The sequence below is a fragment of the Myotis myotis genome, unplaced genomic scaffold (genome assembly GCF_014108235.1).
Source record: "Myotis myotis isolate mMyoMyo1 unplaced genomic scaffold, mMyoMyo1.p scaffold_m19_p_14, whole genome shotgun sequence".
NCBI lineage: Eukaryota > Metazoa > Chordata > Mammalia > Chiroptera > Vespertilionidae > Myotis > Myotis myotis.
In genome coordinates, this window is record NW_023416318.1 from 49,659,726 (window position 1) to 49,682,168 (window position 22,443).

Below are 22,443 nucleotides of genomic sequence, written 5' to 3' on the forward strand. Positions count from 1 at the left end.
GAGGTGCATGCCTTAGGGAACTCACAGTCTAGTAAAGCTATAGACAGAGTCACACACACACACACACACACACACACACACACACACAGCACCAAAATATGACATACAGATGAGAACCAATGGACAAGTACTAGAGAAGGGCTGCAGGATCAACTCCTGAGTTGGGCACTCAGCATAAGAAACACAGTAAGGATAGCTCAGGGCATGGGAAAGTGGATTTTGAAGCGTCCTGATGCCAAGCTAAAAGTTCTGTCTTATCTTTTGGCTTTAGAAAGGCACTGAAGCTTTTCAGCAGACTCATGAGCAAAGTTGTACTTCAGGAATGTTATTCCAGCAGCCCAGGCTGGATGGAGTGGTTGGGCAGTAGAAATAAAAATTTCAGTAAAACAATTGGAAGATGAAGATGACAAGACCAGTTAGGATACTACTGAAATATTCTGGATGGGACACAGTGGAGCCTGAGCCATAGGCACAGGCAATCAGATATTGAGTATAACACAGGGGAGAGATATTCAGAAGACGTAATCATGAGGATATGATAACTGGTTAGATGTAGAGTTGAGATGTATTGGAGAGAAAGGGAATAATTTGCAGCTGGCCTTATCCCCTCTGTTTTCTATCAAGTGTAACTCAAGGTCTATGACATTATTTAAAAGTGAAAAACAAAGCCCACTTTCAATAGACAATCCTATACAAGAGCAGAAACTGGTAGGAAACATGAAGGCAGGTCACGATGTCCAACAAATCCCACCACAATGCCCAACTGGTTCTTGTTTTTCCTGGGGACTATAAGAATCTTTATATTCTCTCCACCAAATGCCTAGCAGAGCACTTACCCACTGAAGGCACAGAATATGTGATTCTAGAATGGTGCTTTAGCCACAAAGAGTGGTTAAAATGAAAGCACTCTTGTCCAGTAAAAGGAGACATCATTATACCCCAATCCAAGCTTTCCATATTTCCTTTCCTGGTAAAGCTGTGGGGCCCTTGCTGGTCTGCAAATGATTAATCTGCTTCAAATCCTGCCAAACTTTGGCCCTGCTTTATCCAGACACTAAACTATAAATGGCTGAAGGAATAACAGGAAAGGAGCAGAGTTGAAAGGCCACTGGGCAACTGTTTTTCTTTAGCTCTGTCTGAACTGAATAATCAGCCAACTGGGTTCGGCCCAGCCACGTCCACCCCACCTTTTATTACTCAGAGAGACAGCTCATGTGACCTCATCTCAGAGCAGTCACCGGGTCTGGCAAAGTTCTCAAGAGTCTAAAGCACCTCCGTATATATTTCCCAGACTGATACTACTGTTTATGTCTTGCTAAGCCACAAAGAAGAACATTCCACTCTGCAAAGTCAACTTATTATGTTTGGGCTTTTTTGCAAGAAAGGGGAAAAAATATATAAAAACTTCAGTGATGTCTCATTTACCTGATCCCATTCTGGTGGAGATCTTTATTGTTTACCAAAAGCTCTGTGCTTCCCTACATTCCCAATGCCTTGACAGCTAGAGAGGCCACGTGACTGGTTCTGGCCAACAGGCATTGAGCAGAAGCGAAGTGTGTCTTTTCCAAGCTTTGCATTTAAGAGCCAGTGCACAGCCCTCCAGCTCAGTCTTCCTCTGCCAGCTCACCCGGAAGCCATGTTTTCCACATGGTGTAGCTACAAGATGCAAGAAACTGAGATCTTTAAGTCACTGCTTGAAAGGGAACTGTCCCAGAGAGCTACCAGACTCATGAGTGAGAAATGAACCTTTATGTATTAAGCCACTGAGGTGTGGGGGGTTGTTTGTTACCGCTCTAAAGCCTGACTATCAGAAACACTAAGCAAAAAAACCACAACAGGGACTTAGGCCTGGTGTTGTCAAGAAATTGCTTCAATAGCTGATTCAAGATAGAGAAAGAACCCAGCAAGAATCCAAGCCAGGTCAGAGCAGGACTCAATCAGCTCGCGTGACTGCAGAGCTCCTGGGCTCCCCACCTTAATGCCACTTTGCGGCTGGGCTACTCCCATATCCTCGGATAGCTGTGAGCCAGGGATGGGACTGAGCAGCCTAGAGGCAGGTAACCTGGTGGAATTAGAACAGATGGGGTAACTGTCATCACACCAAATTTCATACTAAGCTTTCCCATGCTGCTAAGCTTCTTAAAACATAATAGCTTTCTCTATGACTGATGTTGCACAGCCAACATGCTCTGCAGGCCAGGCACTGCGCTGGGCCATAGGGAATTATAACTATATCGGTGGCGAAGATAGAGCCCCACTTTTCATTAAACTTACATTCCAGACCCAGTGCCCTGCATACCTGGGCTATAGTCTAGTTTTACCTTAAATGTGACCTTGGGCAAGAACCCTCCTCTATCTATATTTCATTTATTTGACTATAAGATGGAATATGTGGATTGGATAATATCTAAAACTCTCTATAACTTGGGCTACCTCTGAAAGAATTATTTGGAGGTCTACAAAAATATTGCAAGACTACCAGATGAGGGTGTCCACTCCAGAAAAGTACATAGAAAAGTCTGAATACCTAGAGCAGAGGGCTTCTGAACACCTTGGCTATACCTATTCACCAGGTTCTGGAAGGCCCAATAACACCATTGGTTCTTTAAAGATGTTATATTATAAAAATATTTTCTCCTTTTTTCTCTGGGTAGACGTAGACCATTCCCCCGATAAACTGGCTAACTTTGAAAATAATCATTCCTAAAACATACTCAAAGGAAGACACCTTGAGAAAGCATGAGCCCTTCTCTTCTTATATTAGATAACTAGCTTCAGATAACTGCTTATCTGCACTGAAGGAGAATTATGTCCTCAGGAGTCTCTATAACTCTCAACTACTAGGCTCATCTTCAGAGAGTTTGTAACTAAAATATGCATTGTCTCTGTAAATTGTTATGCTAGTACAGATTTTTTTTCTGACTATATAAAAGTTCCCAATTTCCATGGCACTTGCTGGTCAGCCTGGTCTTTTTTATATACCTATTATCAGACTAATTCAAAGCTCATGTTGAATTTTGTTTATGTCCCTCCAAAGGAACATGCTGCCTTTTATTAAAGTAAATACCTGTGAAACATAACCAGGATAGATTTTATAGATGATCTACCACCCAAATTCAATTTACATTCTTCCTGGTGCCTTATCTCCCCTAAAATCATTGTGTAGCACAGGATAGGGGAAAGGACATGGGTTTGTTGTTTGACAAATGTAGTTTTCAATTATCAGTCCAGAAAGTCATTGCCTGTATGACCCTCAGCATGACACGTATGCTCTCTCAGCCTCAAGAAAAGTGGCATGCCAATATCTTGCACACATTTTACAGAAATTACGTGTCCACCACACATGTGGTGTTCAAAACCGTATCTATTATGATAGAAGGTCAGAGCCAAAAGCATCTTAGAGCTCATCTAGCCTGGCTTCCAGCTTTCAGAGGTGGAAACAAGACCCAAGAGGAAAAGGGACTTGCCTGGTTCTCTTGATGGTTTGAGAGTCCCTTAAAAATCTGCTACGTGGTTGCATCTGCCCCACCACTTCCCTACCAAGACTCCACCAAAGATATCCTGATTGGCAGTTCCAGTGCAAACACTGTCAGCGACCTTTTACTGGCCCTCCCTGAAGCTTTTGTTGCCTCAGCACTTCTAAAACCTCTCTGCCCTCTCACTCTCCTGTAGCATCAGGTCCGTCTCATGAGATCTTCTTTGTCTCCCAGGGTTTCATCCCGGACCACTGGTTTTCGCATTCTGTAGAATTGCATTCCCATTTTCTATACCACCTATGATAATGACTCTCAGATTTGAACTTCCATCCCAGAGCTCTTTCCCCAGATCTAGGCAATTAGCTTCCACTGGCTGCTCATCATAGCTGCCTGGGTGTCTCTTGGCCACTTCACATTCAACAGCACTGAAAGTTGATTCTTTAAACTCCTCCCCTAAGTTCATGTACGGACTCTTCTTCGGTTGATGGCACCACCATCTACCCAGATACTTGATCTAAATGCTTAGAACTCTTTTAAAAAAAAATCTTTCTCTTTCTCACTGTTTATACCACACCTTGTTCCTATATACTGAATATTTCTGAAATCTATTCCATCTTGTACATCAGTGTCACCACTGCTCTTGTCTAAACAAGGCCTTCACCATCTTTCTCTAGAATTACTTCCCCATTTTTCCACCTGGTCTCCTTGTCCTGAATATACACCATTCAAACCCATGGTCCACAGCAAGCAGCATAATTTATCTAAGGCAGAGCCACTTAAAGTGCGGATTTCAGATGAGTGATCAGGTTTCTGGACATGATAAAATAAGGAAGTCGTGCCAGAATGTGAATCAACTACATCATTTGCTTGCTATTTAGTTCAGCTGACATTTTTTAATAGCAAGACATTCTCCACGAAAGAAGCATTATGATTTATATTCTGCCACAAGCTTCTTACATCATCACAGAACTTTGAATAGCACTGCTCTCAAAAAGTCCAGTCCCCACTGTGGCATGTAAGGGCATTCACCCAACCTGATTCACACACTAGAAAAACATCCACTGAGGATCATCCACATGACATCAGCAACAGCAGAGGGCTTTCAGTGGACACACTCTCCTAAAGGGAAGAGGACACCTGACCAGGAAACTGGGTTTAGGCCATTTCTCCTCTGTGATTCTGTCAAGAATCCTTTTGTCCTCTATCTCAATGGCACCAAGGACCTTTGCAAACATAAGTTTTTCTTTCAAGAAAAAGCCCTGCTCAGTCTTTACAAGAGAGAATTCCCAGGAGAAACAGAAGAGTGAGCAATGCCCCTACTGGATTCTCCTCAGAGGATTTACAAATAAATAACCCTCGTGGCTCCAATGGCCAGATGCAGCCCAGACCTACTACTCTAGCCTTTTACTCAACACTTAGAAGAGCTGGGGTTGTTTTAATAGGGAACAAAACGTACTACCTTCAAAAACTCACTTCGAGGTGTGTCAAATAGAGAACAGGCTGCTTTAAATATTTATTTATTTTTAATATATTTTTATTGATTTCAGAGAGGAAGGGAGAGGGAGAGAGAGAGAGAAAAACATCAATGAAGAGAATCACTGATTGGCTGCCTCCTCCACTCCCCCCCTTCACATTGGGGATCGAGCTCGCAACCTGGGCATGTGTCCCGACTGGGAATTGAACCATGACCTCCTGGTTCATAGTTCGACGTTCAAACACTGAGCCATACCAGCCAGGCTGCTTTAAATATTTAGAGCTGAGCTGGGACCCAATATTCATAAGACATTTGTCAAATGCATCGTCATTCGCTGGTGATGAGCAGCAGCCAACTCAGAACAGGAAGTAATTTTCAATTAACTGATCACACAACATGCCTGCGCCTTTTTAGCAATAATCACTCAAACATAAATACTCTTTTCCTTAATGAGCCAGATGTCTTTGGAGCCTATTTGGAACTAAAGTTAGTGTATATTCATGCAATTACATCCCCATTGGTGAAAGTGTCCCTGCTGCCAATGGCCTTGGGCACCTGGACCCTCAGCTGCTGATATCTGGGACCCATGACATCCTGGCTTGGAAGAGCAAGTTCTTGGGTAGCTCGCTAGCAGAGAGAGATGCTGGGGCAGAGAAAAGACAACATAAGGGGAAGGGGAAGTTGGGGAAAGAGGGTACATACTTTGATTCTAAGGAAGCCTCATTCCCCAAGCATCGCTCAGCAATGGATTAACAGAGGCAAAGGTGTGACAACAGGTTAGAAAGTCAAAGCCATACCTAGGGCACATACCTAGGTTGCAGGTCAATCCCCAGAGGCAACCAATCAATTTTCTCTCTCACATTGATGTCTCTCTCTCTCTCTCTCTCTCTCTCTCTCTCTCTCTCTCTCTTTCTCTCTCTCTCAAAAATCAATTGTTAAAAAAAAGAAGAAAGTCAGCCCCAAGTATAGCCAATTGTCAACACTGTACTCCCTCTGAGCTCCTCCTCTGTCTCAATTCCACAAGCAAAATAAAGTCTTCCAAACCACTGTCCACCGTTATCACTGTTTCATAAAGTATGTCAAACCAGGACCATCTTTAAAAAGAAAGATATATATACTAGAGGCCCAGTGAGCAAATTCGTGCACAGGTGGGGTCCCTTGGGCTGGCCAGTGATCGGGGCCAATGGGGGCTGTTTCGCCCAGTCCAGATCGGGGCCAAACGGGATCCACTGGTTGGGGACAGGGGCTGATCAGGGCTGGCCAGCCGGGGGGAGGGACCGCAGGAGGTTGGCCAGCCACAGGAAGTTGGCTGTGGGAGCACACTGACCACCAGGGGGCAGCTTCTGCATTGAGCATCTGCCCCCTGGTGTTCAGTACGCATCATAGCTACTGGCCGATTGGCCAGTCGTCTGGTCGTCCAGTCATATGGTCACTTTGGCTTTTATATATATAGATGCAAACTCCTTGGAGGGTGGTCATACCAAATAAACAACTCCGCCATGGGTATAGCCCATCACACCACTGCCAGTTTCCCATGGTGTGTCACGTTGAACCAAATACTGGTTTATGGACAGAACTAATCTGTGATTACTTTCATCTTCTTTGTTTAAATCTCATTTCTGATTTCTCCCTCTAGAATCAGGCCTGGCTCTTGCAAATAAGTGATACTATTGGAGCCTACCTACTAAGACTTTGTGAATTCCAATCCAGGCTCAGCCACCATCTCTCTGATCCTCAGTTTCCTCATCTATAAAATGGGATAATAATCTTGGTCATATCTATTCTTGAGGATTTTTTAGAGAATTACAGGAGATAACAAATATAAAAAATGCTTTGCAAGTTGTAAAGTGCTCCACACATTTGCATGTAGTTGTAACAAAAGGCAGAGCAAGGGATTGGGCAGGACACTCAGTTCAACCCCCCTTGGCCCTGACATGCTCCATCCCACCCTCCCCAGTACCACCAGTGGGTGGGCAGGGCTGGTGTTGCCCACTCCAGGATCTAGCTCAGCTGCAGGTCTCGGTGGGCTGGGATAACTCAGGGAGCAGCTGAAACATTTTCAAATGCACATCCAGCTCCAGATCCAATCTGAACCGGCCACCTAATTCTTGTTATCTTCCATTTGGAGCATGCTAGGAATGGCAATTATGAAATTTTAAAAGATTCACTGGCACCATTAGAATGAAATTCATCTTCAGAACAAAGAAGACTTGCTTGCTTTTGCATACAAATAAAACCCACACAAAAGCCTGGGATCCCTTCCATTTCCTCCTTGGCCCATTTTCTGTCCTCTAGAAATACAAGTAATTCTGAGAGGCAGCCTGCTTTGCAACTTCATTCTTCTGTGTTGATAATAGCCTGAGCGCTGTGGAGGGAAATAATGAGGGAAATGCTATATTGAGAATTAGTAGGGCTTGTCAAAATAATAACATTTATTCAATGCCTGCTACGTACAAGTGCTTTTTCTGTTATGTCATTAAATGTGGACAATAATTCTGTAGAAAGTAATGGCATCCCCACTTCACAGAAAATAAGACTGAGGTATGAAGAGGTGAGTTCATTTATCCAGGGAAACACAGTGCTGGGACAGAATGGACATGCTGGGAGACTGAGTCTGTGCTCTTTCCAAAACACAAATGGAACTTTCCCTCAAAAAAAAAAGAAAAAGAGGAGGGGAAGGAAGCCCTCCGCATTTCACAGCAGGTGTGTCAGGGGCATGAGTCCTAAAGGTCAGGGGGGTGAGGCCAAGTTTGTCCTGAGACCTCCTGCCAAGACCAATTGTCGCAGAACCGGCAAACCAGGGTTCCATCCACATGACTTCTGTGCACAGGAAAACATTATGGAGCCTGAGTGAGAACAACAGAGAGACACTGAATTTTAGAACAGAGATGAAGGGCCCACACTAACACAAAGGCACCCCATTATTTTTACGCATATGCTCCGGCACAGCCAGGCCGGCTCGGTGGCAGAGTTGTCCAAGTTGTCCCCTCTGCTGGATAGTGCGCTGAGTGAAAAAAGCTCTAGACTTGGGGTCAGACAGGCTGAAACCCCAGCTCCACTGTCTACTAGCGTTGTGACCTTCAGGAAAGTATTTAACCTCTATGAGCCTTAGCAGGGTTACTGGGGTGAGTAGATGACATTTTAGCTTCCACATGGTATCAGGCGCATACAGTTGCTCAAGGTAGGAAGCCCTGTGGAGGTGCACCCGGCACAGAAAGGAGGGACGCCATGATGGGCGGGGGCTGGGCCCTCCCTGCCTCTGGCAGCATCCTGAACACAAATTAGGCGACATTCCCCCCACACACATCAGTTTACTCCACCTCCACAGGAGTGAGGGTTTAATATTTTGATGGGGTATCACTGAAGCCCTAAGCCAAGCTCTGGCAACATAATTCAAAGCAGCAAATAAAAAGCAGCTAATCTCTATTTCACTATAAAGCATAAATTAGAAATGATTTTTAAAAAGATTAGGAGACACCCAAGTCATCTTAGGGATGCTGATTCATTTGTCACCTTTCCAATCTTTTAAAAGTAAAAGCGCTGCAATTTTGAGTAAGTCCTTCGGGAGAGAGAACTGAGTGCCCATCTTAAGCACTTCATAGCTTTTTTATTTGTAGCACTGAAAATGTCTCACAGGCAGAGGGTTGCATCTGCTCTTAATAGTTCCAGGTATTTGAATATACAATACAAATAACCCGATGCGGGGAAAGGACAGTAAGTCTCTCACACATATGAGAGGAGGCTTTAAAACAACGGAACTGTTCCCAAGAACATGCTCCACTCACTTAATTTGAACAGTAGACAGCAGCGGTCTGGGCAGGGGTGCTGTGCTCAGTTCTCCTTCCTCGGGACTGTAACTCTCCTCGCAGTCTCAGCGAGGATGTGACTGATGACAGTCTGCATCCCTCCACTCTCTTTTCTCGTGCGTGTGACCGGACCATCCACCTGTAAGATCATCTCCAGCCCCTTCTTCCAGGACCTGCGCAGGGGGCACGTGGACAGCTCCAGCCCCTCAGGGCTGGTCCAGCCCCAACCTCATGCCCCACAGAAGGTGCTGAGAAATTTGCTTCCTTGTTGTTGTTTTAACTTTTTATTTTGGTGCAATTTTAGACTTCACCCAGCTTGCCATACTGTTCACCTCTTATATAACCAGAGTAAAATTATAAAATGATCAACCCAGGAAATTAATATTGGTGCAATGCTAGTAGCTAAACCACAGACCTGTATTTTGCCATTGCAAACAATGCTGCTGTGCCTAGAATGCTGCGTGTGTGTTTGTGTTTTCATTTGGCTAAGATATGCCTTCAGGGTAGATTCCTGGAAGAGATTGTTGGATCAAAACCTACATGCACATGTGGTTCCATCAAGTGTTACCAGATTCCTCCCCAGGTGGGTTGTACCTATTTGCAGTCCCACCAGCAATGACAATAGTACCTCTTCTCCCACAGATTTGTCAACACGATGTGTTAAACTTTTTAATCTTTGCAAATCTGATGGAGAGATAGGGCACCTTGTGATCTTTTAATTTTGATCTCTCTCATTATGAGTCAGTTTGAGTGTCATTCATGTCTGAGGGTCATCTGCTTTGCTTCCATTACTATACCAAAAAAAAAAAAAAAGGCATGGAAGACTCACATGGTCAAAATATCCACCCACCCCAGCCAGGTGAGGACGGAGAGTAGAGGTCTCAGATTCTCTGGCCCAACGACTGTGAACATTGGCAGTCACTGTCCCTCTGCTGGCTCTTTGGCTCAGGATCCTGGGAATGTCCTGCTCAGCTAACAGATACCAGGAGCTGTCCTTTCTCCAAGAACTGAACCTATAGGACGAGCCTGGCTTGGGGTCAGTTGAGACTGGTACTACTTCCAAGATACATGTTTTGGGAAAATTATTTCATCTGTCTGGGTCTTGGTTTTCTCATCTTTAATATGGGAATAAATGAAATCTATCTATTTCATGTGGATGTCACAAATATTAAATGAGTCAAAGAATACAAGGCTTGTCCCCAATGGCCAACAAGTGAGGGACCTTTGGTAAATGCTAGTTGTCCTATAAATTGCTATGAATTATGACTAGTATTGCAGCAAAAGCTTTCATTTTGAATGAGCACTTACCTCAATAGCTATCTGGAGGTAGAGTGTTGAGAAGTTGAAGCATCTGCCACACAGAGACCCCCAAAATGAGAGCACCCAGTTTTTCCAAGCAGCTGTCCTTTGGCTACCATGGAAGCTGCTGGGTGAACCAGAAGATACAATGGTATGGGGTCAGGAAGAAAGTTTTGAATATGGTTTAAAATTGAATACTTACTTGATTTGGGGAAAATTCCTCTAATCTCCCTGTACCTGAGTTTGTTCCCTTCAGAGATAAAAAATTACCCTGTACTAAAGGGATTCTGTGAGATTTATTGTAACATATCTAGCACAATGCCTGGCACAGAAGCGTTCAAAAATTGAACATGATATTATTGTTATTGTTGCTCATGCTATTGATGTCACTGTTGTTTTGCAGCCAAGAAGCACGGCCTCTTGTGTCTAAATATTTTATTTAGCAGAAATCTGAGAATGCTTTCCCTGAGTATGTTTGCACAGCATCCTATTAGCAAATTGACAAGTCAGCCAGTGACTTACGGAAACCACCAGCTGTGCTTAAAGAAATTCAAGGCCTGAAACACAGTTAGGAGAAGCAGAAGGCCCCGAGGTCAGGCTCCACCCTGAAGGCAGCCAAGTGGGTGACACAGACGCTTAAGCAAATGAAACAACCAGACAAGGTAGTCAATCAATGTGGATGGGGGCCCCACAGTTAGTGTAGTATGTCCATTTCTCCCAGACAGCACCTGTTCACATGGGGATTTGGATTCCCACAAACCCAAGATGGGGCAGCCAGGAGCAAAGTACTCAAGGGGTCCTGAGCCAAAGTCCTGTGAGATGCTTTGCTAAAGTCAAGCTGGAGGGACAGGGTTCGGTGCATATGCCTTGGGCAGAAACAGAGCTGCAAAGAGAAACCACTATGCAGAGTCAGGGCAGGCGCAGAAGAGGATCTGAGTAGAAGCAAAGCAGGGGAAGACAGAAGATTCCCGAAAGCCAGGCTCAAGGTCTCAAGTTTGCCCTTGTTGGCATTCATGCATGTGAGATGGAGTGCTGACAAATTCCGGGGCTACTCAATGGGCACAGAACCACACATTTCACATCTCAACTCTATTCAATTTCCCTCCTGCTAACTCATTTTTGTTCCTTATTATTCTTATTAACTTTATGGCATTTGTTTGTTTTAAATTTATCAGTTAAAGTCCTTTGGGGATGCAGTTAGAGCATGAATGCAAATATTGCCATTAATTTTAATTCTGTCGTGTTGGGTAGATTTATCTTTGTAAACTCTAACACTGATCCAAGCTATACTAAAAATATATATTTTTAAGTGTATAGCTATGTATATTTTCCAATTTATTTTACATTTGCCACCGTTTTCTCATCTAATTATTCTTATCTTCCTATTTCTCTTATCTCTCATTCACAAAGTCCTGATCAAAGTTGTTAGCTGGGCTTGGAACATGTTGGTGAAATAATCCCTTTGAACTCTCGGTAAGCTACCCCAATTTTGGGGTGTGGATTAGGTGGCATGCTAGTAAGTTAATAAACAATTAAATAAATGCAGCCTATTTCTATAGTAACAATATAGTATGATTTACTGAGTAGCTGCTATTTGCTAAGTTCTGTGTCAAATGGTCTTCATATTTGTTTAATGTAACCCTCATGATAACCAAAACGGGTGGATTTTGTCATCCCCACTTCACGGTACTGATGGGGAAACTGAAGATGGAGGTAGTTGCACAGGTCACTCAGCTAGTATAAGATCTGAATCCGAGATAACCAAACCCCCCAATTCTGGTCTTTTCTGTAACATACGAACACATACACACAAATGTGCACATGGGCATACATAGACACCTCCCTAAGAACAGAAATAGTGCAAAGGGCTGGAATATGCAACAAGTTATCCTGACTTCTTCAGGGAAGTCCCCAAGGTCAGAGTCTCTCTCCTAGAACTCAGACACAGAGAAATAGCTTTCTGCTCCTCTGTCATCTATCTCAAGGTCATTCCCAACTCAGACCCACCAATTCACTGAATTGCATGTCTCTTGAGAATTCACAGACATGAGTGAGAAATGCCCATAGGGCCTTCATGTGCACTGCATACCTGAGAAAGGGGTGGTGGTCACACCTCACGTTCTCCCTGTCTTCAGATTTGTCAAAACTGGGCCCCAGAGTGCAACTAAGAATGAATTTGTCAATAGCCTTCCCTGATGAGACTTGTTTCCTCAAAATTGGTGCTAGGCTTACATGTATGGATTCTTTTCCTTCATTGGAGCCCTAAAAAGCTAGATGGCAATAAGAGACAGCAGAGTGCCACTTTCATTCCTGTGACCAGACCAGAAGGTGGGTGGAGCTACAATGTGAAGACACTATGTTCTTCTCTGGCCCACTGCCTGGAATTTAGCCTTCAGGATTCTTTCAGGGGAGGAAGTCTAAAGGCTCTTGGTTCTTTATGAGGCCTCTGGCGGGGGGCGGGGGTGGGAGGGGATGCTCTTAGATAAAGGGACATTTATATTCAATGAGGATTAGTTCCCCGAACTCCTTCTAATCCTGGTTTTTAGCTTTGACTAAGCCCCTATGAGAAACAGATAAGTGATCAGGATGGGAGGAGTAAGGGATGAGAAGTTAAGGAAGAGCTGGAGAAGATAGGTTGTGCCTGGAACCAGCCCTGCCTTTCACCTTCCTATTCAAGTCTCTCTCTCTTACTATAAAAGCTATAAGGTCATGATTAACTGAACTCACCATGAAGGAGTGGACTTAGAGGTCTGTTTGTTGGTTCCAAAGCATTTATTCATTTGTTCACAAAATCATTCAATTGTTTTCATTTACTTGTTGGAAAAATATCCACTGAGGACCTATTGGTCACTCTTTAAAATCCCACAATCTAAGAGACAGGTATACAAACTTTACAGTGGGAGTAAATACAGCAAAATATAGAAAAGTAACAGATGATACATGGATGGATGAATGGGTGGATGGATAAGAAGGAGAGAAATAAAGAGGGAGGGAGAGAGAAAAGGAGGGAGAGAGGAAAAGAAATTAATATAGGATAATTATAGTTTTTTTTATTTTTAAGGGAGGATGAGATAATTCTAGAGCTGATTCATAAATATTGAATAGGAATGAATTAATGAGAAGTAGGTAAGATAGCTATCCAGAGAGAGGGAGCAGTCTGAGCAAAAGCATGAAAAATCAGGGGGCAGGGGGGGAGAGAGGGGAGGTGGTGTGTAAAACAACAGTACTTTCGGTATGGCTGGTTAGTAGGGTTTAAGGGGCAGATCTTGGCCAGGTCCGAGAGGCCATGTGAACAGTGTTATAGAGTCAGAACTGCACCCTTGGACAACAGATACAATTGATGGATTGAGAGCAATGGTGATATGATCAGAGAGAGAAAAGTCAGTGTGGGCTAGGGTAAGCAAAGAAAACTTCCTGAAGAAGGAATATTATGCACCTGTGTTTGATGGTAAAGATAGAAGGAATAAAAAATTATTCAAAGAATCTAGGTAAGTTGTCACCATATCACCAACTTTTCTCAATACAAAGAAAATCCAACTAATTTTCTCAACTCTCCATCAATGATGTAGACAAGCAAATGTGTTGCCATTCTTCACTATGATATTCATGAAAATTCTGATCACTAAATCTGCAGCTAATAAATATTCATACCCTGTAGAAAAAGGAAATAAACCATTTAATAAACAACCAGAAGTTTCAAAGAGGTTGCCAGGGCATATAAGTAATAAACAACTGAACCACAATTGAAACCCAGGTCTGACCCCAAGTCCAATGTTCTGTATGATTAAGTACCTGGCCTCAGCTGTGACACAACATACAATGTTCTTTTTATTCACTCTCCAGTTTATTCTGACTTAGTAAATTCTCTCCTCATCTAAGAAAATGTCTATACCCACCCTAGCTCGCAATGATGCGTCCCTCAAGAGATCCTTTATATTTCAGTCTAAATGATGCAATCCCCATAAATTAGTATGATAGTGTCTCATATCTGTTCTTCCTATCCACACACTCAATCTCTAGATTCTTGGGAGTACAGGGACCTCATGGGAGACAATTCATACTCTCAAGATGAGAAGAAATATAAGAGACCCTTAAACTGCCTTCCTTCTGATCTACTTTTTCAAGGATGTTTTTGGAATAAACAGCTTCAGAAGATCGAGTGTCTCCAGATAGTGTCTTCCAAAACAAAGGCAGCTTTGCTTACAGTCCAGTATAGTAATGTCCCCCTCCAGGGCAAAGGACAGACACACTACCTCCCATTATGCAAGACTTGGGTTCCCTTAGCTCAGATGTGCTCTTCAAGTGCATTTTGCACCACCCTCTGGAAATGAGCTCAGGAAACAAGTGTAAATGCTGATACTCTAGTTACTGCCGTTGCTATGATTAATGAACTTTCCTTTGCCTCTGACCCAGGAATTGTGTGTCCTCTGCCAGCATCCATGAATCTATGGCAAACTAAGTTGTTACCATGCAAGTACAGTAAAATTTAAGATGCTTCTTAGTTCTCAATGGGGTAATATCTATCAATCCTCCAGTCTTCTCTACCCAAGAAAGTCCCTGTCTCAACAATTACAGCAGTGTCAAGAAATAAAGAGCAACCAATTCTCAGCGTTCAAATTTGGAAGCCCTGCTATTGGTAAATGCTAAAAACTCAGGCTCTTAAGACAGTCAACATATTTTCAATTAAATTTCTAAATAACCACTAGTCATATGACTTAAATTAGTATTAAAGCAGTATATTCATAATAGGCAAGAGCATGAATTCTGAAGTCAAACCAGGTACCTGGGTTCAAATCTTAGCTCGCTAATTACTGCTGTGTGACTTTGGGAAAGTTTTACAACGCCTCTGTTCTTTAGTTTTGTCAATGATAAAATGAGAATGATAGCAGTACTTCACTTCATGGGGCCATTCTAAGGATTGAGTGGATTTATATAAAGCACTAAAACCAATGCCAAGCACTGGTGTAATATTATTATTGTATAGCTGCCACTCCAAATACAGCAGCACATTTCAAAGGCATCAAAACTACTTTTAAAAATCCACATTTACTAGAAATGCTAATTGTAGACAATTTCCTGAAATGAACTGAAATATCTAACCATCGGGAATGAAGGATTCTTGTCCCAGGTGAATCCACGCAGCCCCATTGTAGAAGTCTGGTGCTCAGGGAGGGATAGAAACCCTTGCCAACATTTTTATGGACCGTGGTGATGATTGTCAGCACCCATGTACCATGTTTGTGAGGCAGTTATTTTGGGCCCATGTTGTTTTGAGAATTCTTCATTGTTTGATGAGGCAATATTGGATTCACAAACATCAGCAAGTCTGTAGCTACTCAAGGAAGCTCCCAAGGTACAGACAGGGGTCTCCTGCCTCACGATGCATATCATCATCAGGGGAAGAGGCAGAGGTCTGTGTCCACAATCAGTCAAGGGTAGAGGAGGCTGCTCTTGACCTCAGAGCAACACTGGCATTTAATATCATGCAGATGAACCAACATGAGTTTATCAGGCAAAGGATGATGCAAACAGTAAGAAGATTATAAGTTTGAATCATCTTGTTTACTGTCCACACTATACAGATTCATTAAACAGATGTCAGAAATACACATGAGAAGATGGTCATCTAAAATCCAACTATGAGCCATGCCATAGCTTAGGTTTGACTCCAGGCTCCTAATGTTACTTGATAACTCTTGCTATGAAATCTGGAGGAGTGATGTCTGATCAGGCCTATATCAGCCAGCTGAGGTCATGGACTCCAACAGCCTGACACGTCCAGGTCCTCCCTGCAAGGCTGACAGCAGGTGGGGCTGAACCCCAGCTGGTTAGTGCTTTCCTAAGAGGTTGGAATAGGCTCACATTGAAAATGGTGTGAAATGAGAAGACACATTGACTAAAGGTATGAGGGCACACTGTAGTGAGGGAAAGAGAAATCATTTGCCAAGACCCCAGGGCAGTTGGTGAACAAAAGTCAAAGCTGAGGGTCAGGAGCCAGATCACATCCAGATCTATCAGAATCTGGAAGAGACCAATGAGGGGGGTCTATCGCTGCAGGCTTCCAGCTCACTTCCATGGGCTGGATGGGCAGGCAGGCTCAGCCAGAGGCAAAGGTCATAGCAAACATGTCCCACCCCCCCCTCCTGCCCAACAAGCCAACCAACTCCCTGAGAGCCAGGAAAGGTTATGCAGAACCCTCTGCAGGTGGAGTGAGATGTCTCTCAGTGGCACTCAAGGTTTTCTCTCGCTAGGCAGTGGGAGAGATGAAGATGAGGACTGGGCGCGTGTGACCTTCCATGAGTCATCTTCCCTAGGACACCATGCACTGTACACCGGGACTCTTCCCTTGCTTCTGGAATCTGTTGGAGTGGGCCCAGGGAAGGAAGGGCCCAGTGCCTGACCCCAGGCCTTACAGTCCTCTATTCAGTCCATGATTAGAACTGCTCGGGCTAGAGTCATCATCATCCAGGGAGAGAATCCCTTGCAGCCACAGATTTGCTGACAAAATTTATGAATTCATCATTAGCTCTGCAGAGACAATGAGGCTATTCTTGCTGGCACTCGGGGATGGATGCATGTGCTGTGCATGCTGACAAACATCCTTTACAGTTTATAAATATCACAGCACGTGCTCCCTCCTCCAGTGGAATAAATCCGGTTCGCCTGCTGCAGACACGGCGCAATTTCATCAGATAATTGCTACTGGAAAAAGAGCTCTGTGTGTGCTCATACATCTGGCCGTCACCACCGTGGAACTTTTCCATAAAATGTATACTCACACTGGAGGCTGGCAGATTCACTTGGCTAGAAAGCTGAGTTCAAATAAAGCTACACAATGCTGCAGGGACCAAATGTTCTGTTCATTGATTTTTTTTTAATGCAATAAAGTCCCTCTGTACACACACACACACACACATGCAGTTACTTCTTCTCTTTGTCTTCCTTATCAAGAAAGGAAGACCTCATGAAGTGTTTGTAGAATATACTTGAAGCCTTTTTATATCCTCACAACCATGACCTTATTGTTTCCTCCTTTTTCAACCTCAGGACGCTGAGGCTGAGAGAGGTGAAGTGGCTTCCCCAAGTGCATTCAGAGAGAAACAACAGGTCTGGGATGCAAACAGAAGGTATTCTGACTCCAGGTCCACTACCTTTTCCCATCTTCACATCCATTGCATCTCAGTGATGTTTTCTGTTTTCGCAAAACATTTATAATACACTTAAAAGTTGTTCCAACATTAAATGTGATTCGTCTATTCTAGATTTGTATATTTTGTCACATGATGGTATCTCATCAATTACCTTTCTACTGACACCTTTAAATGTCTTGACGGTCAAATTGTTTTTTATTTTATGCATATAGGACAATCAGACAGAAAAATACCTGGTCCTGCATGCTTACCACTGAGATAAGCCAAAAGGAAGTCTTGCATTGTAACACATGGAAGACCATCTGTGGAGTGCACACTATATTCCAGGCTCTGCACCAGATATGTAATATAGATTAGCCAATGTAATCCTTACACTATCCCTATATGAAGGTCAGTATCAACTCATATACACATAAGAAGACTGAGGCTTAGAGAGTTTAAATGCAGACTTTATCCCAACCAATAAGATGCATTTATATTAACACACTGTTAAAATGAAGATTTCTTAGTAGCTGTGTAACTTTGGTGTAGTAGGCTGAATATCAAGCCCCAATTCCTAGAACCTGGGAGTGTTACCTTTTATGACAAAAGGGACTTTGCAGACGTAACCAAATTGGGGATCTTGATATGGGAAGATCACCCTGGGTTATCCAAGTGGCTCCTAAATATAATCACAAGTGTCCTTATAAGAGTGAGGAAGAGAGAAGTGTGACACAGAAGAGGAGAAGGCGCATTGGAATGATGCACCCACAAGCTAAGGAATGCAGACAGCCATCAGAACTGAAAGAGGCACCCAATGGATTTTCCCCTTTCCCATCCCACTAGCCTCTTAAAGGAACTAGCCCTGGAACATCTTATTTTTAGCCCCCCGAGACTCCATTCAAACTTCTATCCTCCAGAGCTGTGAGGGGATAAATTTCTGTTATTTTAAGCCACCATGTTTTGGATAACTTGTCACAACAGCCCTAGGAAACTAATACTTGTAGGAAGGAACCCACCATCTCATGTAGTGAGAATGAAAATTGACCAGAAGATCCTGAGATGGCAGCGTAGGTAAATGTCTATACTTGCCACCTCCCACAACCACATCAAAATTACAACTAAAATACAGAATAACCATCATCCAGCACTGCTAAAAAGCTGACTGAATGGAAGCCCTATCACTAGAGAAGTAAAGAAGAAAGCGCACAGAGACTGGTAGGAGGTGCAGAGGCGCAGCAGAGGAGGCTGGTCCAGCACCCACATGTGCTGCCTTTTTAATTGAGAGGGAGATCATCTCTGCAAAGGCCACCCAGAGGAGCAAGGGGTCCCAGCCTCACACCAGACCCCCCAGCCCAGGGTCCCAGAGCTGGTAAAAGATGTCCCTACAGGCAGTAAGAACGATGGGCTGTAAAAGCCAGTGCAAATTGGGGCTCAGTGACATGCAGGCTGCTGGAGACCCAGCTATTCCTCTTAAAAGGCCAGCACCACAAACTGAACTTACAAACCCCGCTTCCTCTGAGCACCAGCACCGGGGTGAGACTCTGGGGAAAACAGACACATATAAGGAGGAACTGGATTATCTGGCAGCAGGGCAGGAACTCGGGGGCAGAAGACGGAAGTGCTTACAGAAATCATTGTTCCTATGCTGGGACCTCCCCAGTCAGTTGCAGGGCTGACTGTCAATCATGTCTGTTTGCTGTGCCCCATTGATTCCCTAAGACCCCACCTCATCCAATTTACAACCCCACCCAAGCTGTGTGCAGCAACTTTTGCATATGAATGTCCTGTCCTTGCTCAGGCTGCAGCTGGGTCAGGGAGCCCCAAACCTATCCATAAAAGGCTCAAGACCTGGCACCAGCACCAACCTGCTTTGCTTCATAGTTGGGCCTCATCTGGGCACTTCCAAACCTGATACAAAGAAGAGGAATCTGCAGATCTCTCTGTAGCTCCTACTGGGTAGCCCAGGCAGTGGCTGACTTTGCACCTCCCTGGAGACCCAAGAGCCAGTGTACCCAGTGATCAATGTCACACCATACCAGATTACAACTCTACACATCCATAAGCAACACACAGACTCAGTGAGCACCAAAGTCCCACTTAAGCAAGTCCTGCTCCATAGAGGTGTCTCCTGCACAGCAGCTCTCCCATTGTAGTCACAGCTCATCCTCACAGTCAATTGGCCTGGAGGTCAATTCCTCCTAGTGATAGCAACAGCAATCAAGTCTCAACTACAACAAGACTATGCTCAGAGACCACAAAGGGGTGCACCTAGAATGCCCAGCTCAGGTGACTGGGGAGGCTGAGCCTCTGGGCCATATAGAACACCAAGTACACAAGGCCACTCTACCAACCAAGGAGACATAGCAGCTCTACCCAATACATAGAAACAAACTCAGCCAAAATGCAGACAAAGAAACATGTCACAAATGAAAGAAACAGAAGAAAGCAAACTACTGGATATAGAGTTCAAAACCATGGTTATAAGGTTACTTAAGAATCTTCTTAGAAACCTCCAAAAAAAATTGAAAAGGACCAGTAAGAAATTAAGCATACACTGACTGAAATAAAGAATAACATACAGGGATTCAACAGTAGAGTAGAGGATTCTGATAATCAAATCAATGATTTGAAATATGAGGAAGCAAAAAAACACCCAACCAGAAGAGCAAACAGAAAAAAAAATATAAAGATAGCATAAGGAGCCTCTGGGACAGCTTGGAGCATACCAACATTCACATTATGGGGGTGCCAGAAGAAGAGAGAGAGCAAGATATCGAAAACCTATTTGAAGAAATAATGACAGAAAACTTCTCCTACCTGTTGAAAGAAATAGACTTACAAGTCCAGGAAGCACAGAGAGTCCCAAGCAAAAGGAACCCGAAGAGGATCACACCAAGACACAGCATCATTAAAATGCCAATGGGCTAAAGATAAAGAGAGAATATTAAAAGCAGCAAGAGGAAAACAATTAGTTGCCTACAAGGAAATGCCCATATGACTGTCAGCTGATTTCTCAACAGAAACTATGCAGGCCAGAAGGGAGTGGCCAGAAATATTCAAAGTGATGAATAGCAAGGACCTACAACCAAGATTATTCTACCCAGCAAAGCTATCATTTAGAATTGAAGGTCAGATAAAGAGCTTCACAGACAAGAAAAAGCTAAAGGAGTTCATCACCATCAAACCTGTATTATATGAAATGTTGAAGGGTATTCTTTAAGAAGAGGAAGAAGAAGAAAAAGATCAAAAATATGAACAACAAAATGACAACAAATACATACCTATCAATAACTGAATCTAAAAATAAATAAGAAATATAATGAACAGAATAAACTGGTGAATAAAATAGAATCAGTGGAAATGGAACAGACTGAGGATTCTCAGAGGGAGGGAGGTGGAGAGCAGGAAAAGATTAACCAAAGATCTTATATGCATTACCTATGGACACAGACAATAGGGTGGCGAAGGCCTGGGGCAGGAAGGGAACTGGGTGGAGGGGGGCAATGGGGGGAAAAAAGAGGGGCATCTGTAATAATCTTAACAATAAATATTTCTTAAAAAGAAAGAAAATAGGTGAGCTGCATGGATTGCAGGAAAGTAAGAGTGGCATAACACAAGACACTGCAGTTCTTTGTCCCTAGAGCCCTGATGACACTTCTGAGTCTCTGACGGGAGATCACGGTGGGAACTGAGGTGAGAAAGTTCTAGGGAGTGATTGCCAGGTGGCCAAACCCAGAAGGAAGACACTAATCCACACACTGCTGAGTGCTCTGGCAAGCCACCGCCAGGAATCAATACCTGATAACACCACTATATGCTCCAACCACAACCGCCCACAGTAGAAGGGTCTAGGTTTGGAAGCTCACCTTCAGAACCCACAAGATTCCTAGATTCTTATAGAACCACAGCTCTCCCACTGCATCTGCCGCTGGGCCAAGGAAGGGTCAGAGCCTGTTCCAGTTGTCAAGAACATCCTAGAAAACACTGCTCTAAACAAACAAGTCTGTGCTGTGGATCAGGAGAGCAAAGGTACCTAAGTCAGCATTTTCCCCTTTTGACTCGCGTACTGGAAAAGTCAAAGTCTGACAGAGTTTGTTGCACTTGTCTTCAGATGATGTCTGTCCTGAAATGGCCTTAAACCCACTCCGAGCACAGCAGAGCTGGAGGCAGTGCCATGCTGTGGTCAAGGCCTGGGCTCTGGAATCGCTCCAGGTCTCAGCCCAATTCCATCCATCACTGTGTGACCATAAGCAAGCCCCTCTTCCTGTGACCCTCGGTTTCCTCATCTTAAAATGGAGACAGTAATAAACCCTTGGTCCTGGGAATAGTGTAAGGAATAAATAAATGAGATTATATAGGTAAAGCTCTTACATAGTAGCTCACTGTTATTGCTGTTGCTGTTATTACTACTTTATTATTTTTTATATTTTTTTATTGATTTCAGAGAAGATGGGAGAGGCAGCGAGAGATAGAAACATCAATGATGAGAAAGAATCATTGTTTGGCTGCCTCCTGCACATCCCCTACTGGGGATCAAGCCCACATTCTGGGCATGTGCCCTTGACCAGAATCGAACCCGGGACCCTTCAGTTGCAGGCCGATGCTCTATCCACTGAGCCAAACCAGCTAGGGCACTACTTTATTTATTACTACCATTACTGTTATTATTACTACATAAGCAGTCTTAGTTACTTCACTAGTAACTGAAGTCTTTAATAAAAACAGATCCCAATTCTATTGCTTTGCTTCAAAACGATATTTCTGCCAACATCGAAGGCATTCGTGGGGAAAGAAATGCTTCTTTTAATGGGCAAAGGGATGACACTCATACAAGTAATAAGCCTCCAGATTCAAAAGTGACAATAAACCCTGTTCAGTTATTTCCACCTCAGAAGTCCCGGAAACATTAAGAGGAGTGATGAGTCGGGTACCTTCATCAGATAACCTACAGACAACGTCCTTTCAATGAGATCCATCTGCAAACATAAAAAGGTGGATAAGAAATCCATGTGGCTCTTCCGTCCTAAAGATCTCAGGCAAAGAACCCAGCCTGACAGGGTCACCGGACAGCTCCGAAATGGAGGCTTCAGCTGAATTCTCTCCGCATGGGATGGAATTGCTATCACTGCCCTGGAAATGAGTCTGTATGTCGTCTTCTGTTATGAGGAGTTTCTACATAAGATGCAGACATTACTGTCTCTAGAGCTATTTTTAAATGTTGGCTCATTCTGTAGGTACTGGCATAGCCTTTTCCA

General features: G+C 43.6%; 1 long non-coding RNA gene across 1 annotated transcript; it reads right to left on the reverse strand.

The window, feature by feature from the left end:
• Window positions 1-7,368: 7,368 nt before the first annotated feature.
• LOC118669255 lies at window positions 7,369-21,626 on the reverse strand. The gene is made up of 3 exons (XR_004971929.1): window positions 21,055-21,626; window positions 10,065-10,182; window positions 7,369-7,796 (listed from the first exon to the last, which is right to left on the reverse strand). It is a non-coding gene; the product is annotated as an uncharacterized LOC118669255 (long non-coding RNA).
• Window positions 21,627-22,443: the final 817 nt, after the last annotated feature.